This window comes from Marmota marmota, unplaced genomic scaffold (assembly GCF_001458135.2).
Source record: "Marmota marmota marmota unplaced genomic scaffold, marMar, whole genome shotgun sequence".
NCBI classification, from domain to species: domain Eukaryota; kingdom Metazoa; phylum Chordata; class Mammalia; order Rodentia; family Sciuridae; genus Marmota; species Marmota marmota.
In genome coordinates, this window is record NW_026006612.1 from 150384 (window position 1) to 160008 (window position 9625).

Here is a 9625-nt window from a genome sequence, read left to right on the forward strand (position 1 = left end):
GAGCAGTATGGCCCTTATCTAGGGTTTCTAGTTGAGACACAGATATTATCAAAATCACTCTGCTTTACTACAGGTAAATGTACACTTAGTACTTACACAACAGCAACAAAAAACTGGGCCATTTCACAATGTCATATGTGCTGGGATGATGTAAGTGACAGGCAAAAGTGGCATTTGGTAGTCACCGAATATTCAAATGCAGCTTCCAAAGCAGATTGAGCTGACTCCTGGTGAAAAATAAGTGATCAGAAATGAGTGGAAAATTTCGTAGAGGGAGATAAATTGTTCAAATATAAGAACAGTCTGAAATTACCCCAAACAATTAATATTTAACAACATAATGTAAAATATGGAGGGGAAATATGATGAGTGACATAGCTTTGTGTTTTGAGTGGAAAATTACAAATTTGAGAATAATTTTCAAATAACTAATTTTCTTTGTGTATATTTATCCTGAGTGTATTTTAATTTAAATGAAAATTATTTTAAAAATTGTTTCATGAAAACTCTATTACAAATAATAAGTTAGAAAATAAGGCAGAAAACAAGGCTGCAAAAATCTCTTATTGGAAAGGTTAGGATACAAATCAGAAAGGAAAATGGCCATCATGTAAATAAGTAAAATTCTTGATATATTAGAGCATGATAACTTTTTTTTAGACTAATTAAGCAGGAAAGTTGAAAATGAGTAAAAGAGCAGAGACTGCAGATTAGGTTTAAATTTTAAATAGTTGGTGGCAAAATTTTTCACTAAAAATTACTTTGAGATTAATTCCTGAAGAGGAACATAGCCATAGAATGTCAACACGGAGAGAAGCACATGACAAATAATTGCACTTGGTATATTGGGAGGGAGGTTACTGAGGCCATGTTGAAGTTGATGTCATATATTGGAATGACTTTTGAAGAGAATTGAAGAAAATGGTCTCAGAGAGATAATAAGGTCAGGTGCTAAATGACACTTCAGTATTACGGTTAGCTGGGTGAAGTGCTTGGAGATGACTATTGTACTCTGAGGTTACAGTACGTAGGTTTAAGTGACTTGGCTTAAACTCAAGAAAAGCAAATGGATTTCAATCCATTCATTGTAGTCTAAAGTCCTTAAGTATGAAATGGGTTATGTTTCCTCACATATGGGTTGGAAAGGATAAAACAAATTTATTTTTGTGTGGATTGTTTTAGAAAACTCTATATCATGAATTAAGTAAATGTATCCTGTTGAATAAAACTGTTGACCATGATGCAGAGTAAAGGACATGGTAGTGCAGTCTCAGCAAATTAATGAGATTCTATATCAACATTAAATAGAAAGAAAGAAAGAAAGAGAGAAAGAAAGAAAGAAAGAAAAGATGCATGGGTATTTGTAAAAAGGAAAGGAATAAAAGTTTGTGGATTCTGAAAATTTGACAAGATTAAGGCTTGGATATAATTGTTAATAAGACAAACAAGAATCTGGGAGTTTCTTTATTTTTTGTTTGTCCTTTAAAAATACACATGACAGTAGAATGTATTTTGACATATTATGCATACCTAGATTATAACTTATTCTGATTAGAATCCCATTCTTGTGATAGTACATGATGTGGAATTTCACTAGTGGTATATTCATATATAAACATAGGAAAGGTAAGTCCTAGAATTAGGGAGATTCAACAGGAGTTAGAGGGATAGGTCTATATTTTGGTGAATTTAATTTTACTGCAGAACTACATAAATTTAAGAAGGGAAGCAATTAGATTTTAATATGGGAAGATGCCTGCATTTTTGCTATGAGGAAGAATGTCATCATTCAGAGAGGCTGCAAAAAGAGAGTAAAGACATTTTTGAGCAGCTCAAAGAGAGTAAAGCCAGAATGGCTCATATGAAAGAGATCTTAAGAGGAATATATGAGGAGCTGAAGGAAATATGCTACAGACCAGATGTGGAGTCAGTCCAGGTAACTACTGATACATGGGGATGTAGGACAGGCATGTATAGCTGTTGCATTTCACAACTGAAATCCACTTCCCCTGTTGCTTCCAGTTTGGGTGTACAAATATATTTCCCCACAACTGTGGTTACTTTGCTAATAGGTCACTTCTTCCAAGGATTTCTAAAAACCAAGGATCCCTCCTATGTTATCTGTAAGTAACAAAAATGTATGGAATGATTAATGTATAGGCCCCCTCTGAAAATCAACAACATATTTGGGACTTTTAGAAATTCACCAAATAGTGAGCTGAACATGGGTATTCTGGTTAATTCACAGACATAAAAAGATGAGATGATTCAGGAATATAGACCTTATTGCTACTCCTTTGTGTTTGCTCACCTGAGACACAGGGCCTTTGGACAATGGCTGGGATTTATGTATGTTTGCAGCAGAGCCCAGACTTCACAGCCTCTTCCCCTTCCAGGAACACAGAATGTTGGAGAACCAGACTTTACCAGAATTCTATAGTGGACTGTTTTCTTTTGAGTTGAGAAAAAGTGGTAAATGCAACCCAGGGTGGAAGATAGAACTTTTGGGGAACTAGTAGCTTCTGGAGCTGATTCAAAAATCTCACACTGTACCTAAAGGTAGAGGGTTCTTGTGAAAATCACTCAGACTTTTTATTTTTCTTTTTGCAGGTCTTTGGAGACACACTGTACAAGTGAATGTTTACCTGCCTCCCAGCAGATGCTTTTGCAGTTTTTACAGTACTAGTCAGGACTACCACAGTGCATAATTCATTGGAATACTCAGTCACTATTGTCATTGATCTACTTTTTTCTTCCCCCACCTAATTTGACATCTCTCTTAGTTCCTATTCTCAGTAATTTTGGGAGTAGCTTCAATAAAAATGTTGCAATAGAGAAATTATTTCAAAATCCTTCCATTCCTGGTTTTCTTTTCAGTTCTGGAAAGCCTATGCAGATGAAGGAGAAATACTAAGTGTTCACAAGGTTGATGAAGTTAAACACCTCATAGAGCTAATAGTGGGAACCCAGGCTAACAGTAGAGATAGAGTGATCCAATGTGTGAAACTTCTAGAGATTTGTTAATTTTGTATATTTTGACAGTTTTAAATGATAGTTGAAAGAAACTCAAAACATTACAACTCTGTGGGTCCTCCAGGCTAGCTCAGCTCCAGGAAGGCGATATCACTGCCTAGGATTCTTAAGACACTTTCCCTGTGAAGGAGGCAACAGTCAGTTCCAGTTTTTAGAGAAGCTTGTGTCTGCAGATAGGGAGATTTCAGTGCAGCATTTACAATATATTTACAATATATTTAAATATGTAGGAACTGTGAATAAGAATTAATTTCACAAAGTGATAATTTCTGTATTTCCACATCTGTTTATTGCAAGAATTCTTATAAAGTGTCTTATCAAGAAAAGTCACGATTTTCTGACTGTACATATTTTTTTTTTGCTTTCTTTTTTTTAATTTTTTTAAAATTTTTATTGTTGGTTGTTCAAAACATTACATAGTTCTTGATATATCATATTTCACACTTTGATTCAAGTGGGTTTTAACTGCATCTTCCTTCTTGCAGGATTGAATCTATGCATCTGTATATAGCCCAGCCTGTGAATCCAGAACTCAGTGCAAGGCCCATCACTGGATTAATCCACAGGCTCACCTGCTTCCGAGGTAAGCATAAGCCCATTGGCAGTATTCTCATGTGTATTATTTGTTGTTAGGACCACATGGCTGGTATTTCCCTTTTATTAAATATTTTATTTATTTTTATAAATAAATAATATGACTGCAAATCCTTGAGTATGTCTCTATAGTCAAATTTACAGTATAAAGAGTGAAAGATAAAAAACCATTTAAATATAATCCAGGCTCATATGTCCTGAGGTATATATAAAACAAGTGATATAAAAATTGGAAATTTTAATAAATGGACCCACACTCAGATTTAAGTTTCATTATTCAATTTCACATACAAATTTATGCAGTTGTTCTATATGTTCATTATTTAAAAAAAATGGTCCTGGGATTTTTAACTTGGGGCCTCCCACATGTTAGGCAAGCACCCCAGCAGTTAGCCAGATATGCAGCCCCCACTTTTTTCTTTTTGTAACAGAGTCCCACTAATTTGCCCAAGCTGGCATTGAACTTTTCATGTTCTTATCCCAGTCTTCTGGGGTTTCAGACATAAGCCACTTTATTCTGTTAAATTTGAATTTTTAAGAGAAGCTTTGCGGGGTAAATAGTTGAATAGAACTTTATGTTGTTTTTACCATGGGTATATATGATTTATATGGCATAAAATTTTGAATAGCTAGAGAAAATCTAAGAGAAGAAATCAACTTTGTCACCAAGAAATGAAAATAAAAATAAAATTGATTTCAGTTTGCTCAATATAAAAAGCTACATGTTAAATCTTATAAATGCAGGGCAGTGCAGAGCATGCAGAAAACTTAGGGATAGTGAAAAGTTTTACATAAATAAATTTTAAATTATTCTTTCTAAAATTAAAAACTTTGAGAAATAACAGGATTCAAGTGGATTCCAACAGCATTTACAAAATATTTGAATATTTAGGAACCGTGAATAAGAATTAATTTCATAAAGTGATAATTTCTAAAATGTATAAATAGATTTTTATCTAGTTATCTAGAAAAGCTTACAAGAGAGAAAATCTTCACTTCTCATCCAAATAATGACACCATTTTTTTGAAATAGGAATATTTTTCTGATACTTATTCTTGATGCCTCCAGAGTGTTCAGGGCATCCTCTCTGTAGCTATTTTGAAATAAAAATTAAATTAAAAGACATTGGTTTCATATTTGACTCAATATTTGATTTTTCACATTGTCAACAAATTTCTTATCTGTGGTAAGGAATTTGTTTGTTCTGTAGATTTACTATTCATGCCCATGATTTATTAGATTTTTACAACCAAACTCATTGTTGCTGTTACAATTTCACATTTCTCAGTAATATCATTTCTTCACAGGAAGACTTTTTTAAGACTTTAACTTCTTATTTTTTACATTCATGTCTGCAATATTTTTCTTGCAGTTGCTATTACTCTGTGTCCTGAGAGAGCCAACTGCCACGTCTTCTTGTACAGAGAGTTGAGAAGCATGAATGTAGAATGTGATCCACAAGGTGCCTTCTGGATCAATCCAACATCAGGTTTCTTTCTTTCCTGGGGTACTCAGACTTTTACCACTGGAAGATATTAATGGGAGGTGGAAGTAGGAGACTCTTAGAACTGGGCTTGTGGAATCTGTAATGATTATTGGAAAAAGAACAGAAATTACAAGATGGATGAGGTGGAGGGGCTCTTCCTTCTTGGATGTGTTAAGGAAGGTTTCTATTGCACTCTTTTTATCTCCTCCCCAATTGTACTTCAATATGTACCAAGGTCCATTGGCCAAATGGGAGTATTCCTGGATTATGAAGGTAGAACCATGAGCTTTATTAATGTTGCTCAAAGTTCACTGATATACTGTTGAGAGCCACAGCCGAAGGGGCCCCAGCAAACTTTCAGACTGCCAGCTGATGATTGGCTCACAGCGGCCCCAGCAACATCTAGCTGATTGGATCCTCTGCGGTGATGCTCATTGGGCTGTTTCCCTGCCCTTTCAGACCACGGAGCTGCTCATTGGGGAACTTTTTTGGCTCTGCCCACGTGACCCAGCCAATCGGCCTCAAAAGCAGGAGGATTGTGGGAGGTGAAGAGGCTTGTGGTTGTGAGAGAGGCTTGTGGGAAGCCTGTGGTGGCAGTTGGGCTCTGACGGATTTTCCCTGAGGAGCGGTTTTGTTTGGCATGTGTGGTTCAAAAATAAAGTTTGTTTCTTTTGACAAGTGGCTCCTGAATTGTGCCCAGCCAGACTGCGGCATTCATTAGCCCAATGTCTCCCTCTACTGCATCGTGGGCAAATACCCAGTATTCAACTCCTTTGATACCTAGTTTTGTTAAACCCTCGTCCTATGGGGCAATTCCTTTTAAAATGTCCTGTTTGTTCACAATTGCAGCATGTTCTTGGCCTGGCATCTAAAGCCTGTTTTACTGCAGCTGCCACAATTTGCCCTTGTTCATTAATGTCTCTGGCATCTAAAGCCTGTTTTACTGCAGCTGCCATGACTTCCTCTTGTTCATTAATGTCTCTACATAATTTAATATATGTGTTTAAATCTTCATGTTTCCATGGTCTAATGATATCTCTGCACCAACGATTCGCTTGCTCATAAGCCAGGTGTTTTAGTAATGGCATTGCTTGTTCTGTATTCCCAAAAACTCTGGTAGCTGTTTGAATAAGCCTATCTACAAATTCAGCATAAGGTTCATTAGCTCCTTGTATTACCTTAGATAATTGACCTTGTAAACCTCCATGTCCTTGTAAAGTCTTCCATGCCTTAATTGCATCTGCAGCAATTTGTGCGTATACACCAGGATCATATGCAATTTGTTGCTGCTGATCCTCATAAGGTCCCTTTCCTAACAACATATCTAGATTTCTCTGAGGATAACCAGCTGCTGCATTTCGCCTAGCCGTCTCCTTGCAAAATTCCTCATTGGCAACCTTCCATAACAGGTATTGTCCTCCATTTAGCACAGCTTTACACATATTAGCCCAATCTGCTGGCGTCATGTTCAAGTTGTTAATGGATTCGACCATGCTTACAGTGAAGGGTGCTTGAGGACCATAGGTTGTTACAGCCTCTTTTAGCTGCTTCACTGTTTTGAAATTTAAAACTTGGTAAAATCGCTGCCCTCCTGCCTCAAATACAGGGCATGTTAATATTTGAGATCTTGTCTCAGGATCCCAACTATCAACTGCGGGGGTTGGGGACCTCCCAGCATATGGAGGTGGCCTTGTTAGTTGGACACTTACGTCCTCTGGTGATAGAAAGGTGTTAGTAGCAGTCTCCTGTTGTAACTTTCCCCCTGATGGCTTTTTCTGTTTTACACTTTCTTTCTCTGTCTGACTAGCTTGAGAGGCCTTCTCTTTTACTTGAATCTTTTCCTCTGTCTGACTAACTTGAGAGACCTTCTCTTTTACTTGAATCATTATGTCTTCTTCTTCCTCTACCATTGTCTGAACTGAAGGCTTTGGACTAAGCAAACAAGATATGAACGTCCACAATGGCAATGTGCCAACTGGCAGAGTCCCTGGGCTTTTCTTTTCTATTCTTTTTAAATCTTCACCATGATGGTTCCATTGTGATATATTTAACAACTCCTCCTTAAAAAGCCATGGGCTACATTTTTGTATTGTATCAACGTATGCCCTGATTGTTCTTGATTTTACTGAGATGCCTCCTTCCTCTAACAATTTACTTAACACTCTTTCAGTTTGTTTTTTACTAATTTCTGATCCCGTATTTCTACTATAATACAACTCAACAAGATAACGCCTAACAAAACTGAAACTGAGTGAAACAAAATTGGAACAACACAAAATCATTATAATAGCCTCCTGAAATGTCCATCCGTCCTTTCTCCCTATCTGTTCCTCAGATGTAAATAGTTTTTCCTCAGATGTGAGCAGTTTTTCTTCCATCTCATTCATCTCCATGGACAGGCAACTTAAAACAAAAGTGAAGCAAAACAAAAGAGGAATCTTAAAATGGCTACCCATCCTCTCGCCCTGCCCTCAGGGGCGAGCAGTTTACCTTATTACTTACCCTCAGCCTCTCCCCGTGTGAGCCACCAAATGCCACAGTCTGGCTGGGCACAATTCAGGAGCCACTTGTCAAAAGAAACGAACTTTATTTTTAGAACCACACACGCCAAACAAAACCGCTCCTCAGGAAAAACCCTCAGAGCCCAACTGCCACCACCGGCTTCCCACAAGCCTCTCTCACAACCACAAGCCTCTCCACCTCCCACAATCCTCCTGCTCTTGAGGCCGATTTGCTGGGTCACATGGGTGGAGCCAAAAAAGACCCCCAATGAGCAGCTCCGTGGTCTGAAAGGGCAGGGAAACAGCCCAATGAGCATCACCGCAGAGGATCCAATCAGCTAGATGTTGCTGGGGCCGCTGTGAGCCAATCATCAGCTGGCAGTCTGAAAGTTTGCTGGGGCCCCTTCGGCTGTGGCTCTCAACAATATATAGTATTCGTTCCTGTTTTTTTTTTTTTTTTCTCCCTGTCTCAAGCCTGTTTTCTGCTGTAGTCACTTCTGACCAGACATTGATAAGGACTATGCCCCAATGTATGGAAAATTCAATATCTAAGGAAGCCCTCTACCTTGGGTCTTATCAAACATGAAAAACAGGTTGTATTTCATTAACTTTACATTCCTTCTAATGTTGTGAAAACCTATTTAATGTGTTATGAATTATGGTGATAATATTAAAAGCCCATATATTCCTAAAATTTATGTTTTTTAAAAATTTATTCCTTTGAGGAATATAATTGCCTATGGTACATGAAATAGAATATATTTTCTAGTTTTACTTTATTCCTGAACAGTCACAAATGAAAGAATAGATAAAGTATGATTTAATAAATTTAAAATTCAATCTAAGAGAACATGTCACTTTCTCTACCCAAACAAGCATGACCATAATGACTCAATGGTTGTAAGAACATAATTTTCTCCCTTCTTTTTTATCTAACTTTAATTTACTAATTTTGTTTCATTTTCTGTTGTTTTCACCCAAAGCCTGCATCTGAGTAAATTATAAAGAAAAGATTTATTTACCTCACAGTTCTGAAGACAGGTGAATTCTAGGTCATGGTGCCTCAGTTTCTGGTGAGTTTCATGATAAATCTGCTCATAGCAGAGAAGAGGAAGGAGAAATTTTCTAGTGCAGAATGTTAGAGCACAGGGGTGGCATCCTTCATAACAAACCAGTTTCTTAAAAATAACTATCCAAGGGCCCAGAATTCACTCTTTCATTTAGGTTCAGTTTCATTTAGGTTCATTTTCTAGTGCAGAATGTTAGAGCACAGGGGTGGCATCCTTCATAACAAACCAGTTTCTTAAAAATAACTCTCCAAGGGCCCAGAATTCACTCTTTCATTTAGGTTCAGTCCCAAGAGAAAGGCACTGATCTTTTTTCATGACTTAAAGGCCCCATCCCAAAACACCATTGCTCTATGAAATTATATTTTAACTTGGTTTTTATTGAGGAAAAACCATATTCAAACCATATTACTATATATTTATCCTGTCCATAATTGTGAGTAATCATGCTTAATTGTCTGTATGATGATTTCTTTTCTAAAATTATAAGCATACATGTGATTTACAATTATTAGCATTCTCCTTTGCATTGGCAACCACAGGGCAATCAATCTAGTGCTGAATCTAATGGTTATACAAGTGGACAAATATAAACCTGAGCCCTACCTATACATAATCCTTTACAGATTGACTTAAGGGAAAATAGTTGTCTCCTAAAGAAATTGCCTAGACAAGACATAAAAACAACAATCAATGAGGAAATACTTAATTGGTCTGCATTAAAATTAATGACTTTTTGCTTAAAAATATTATTTCTCAAGAGTAAACATACAAACTTGGAGTTGGAAAATTGCCATGCACTATGACCTGTGCCTCTAGTTTCAGCTACTTGGAAGCCCGAATAAGTGGTTGGTTTGATTCCAGGTTTTCAAAGCAATAAAGCAAGATCTTTTCTCAAAAAATAAAAGCTAGAACCAGGCATGATTGTAGATGCGTGTAATCC

The 9625-nt window shown here is 36.8% G+C and overlaps 1 pseudogene; it reads right to left on the minus strand.

Annotated features, from left to right (window-relative positions):
• LOC107133561 overlaps nucleotides 1-6177 on the minus strand; it is a 17158-nt pseudogene extending 10981 nt beyond the window's left edge.
• Between the last annotated feature and the right edge of the window lie 3448 nt (nucleotides 6178-9625).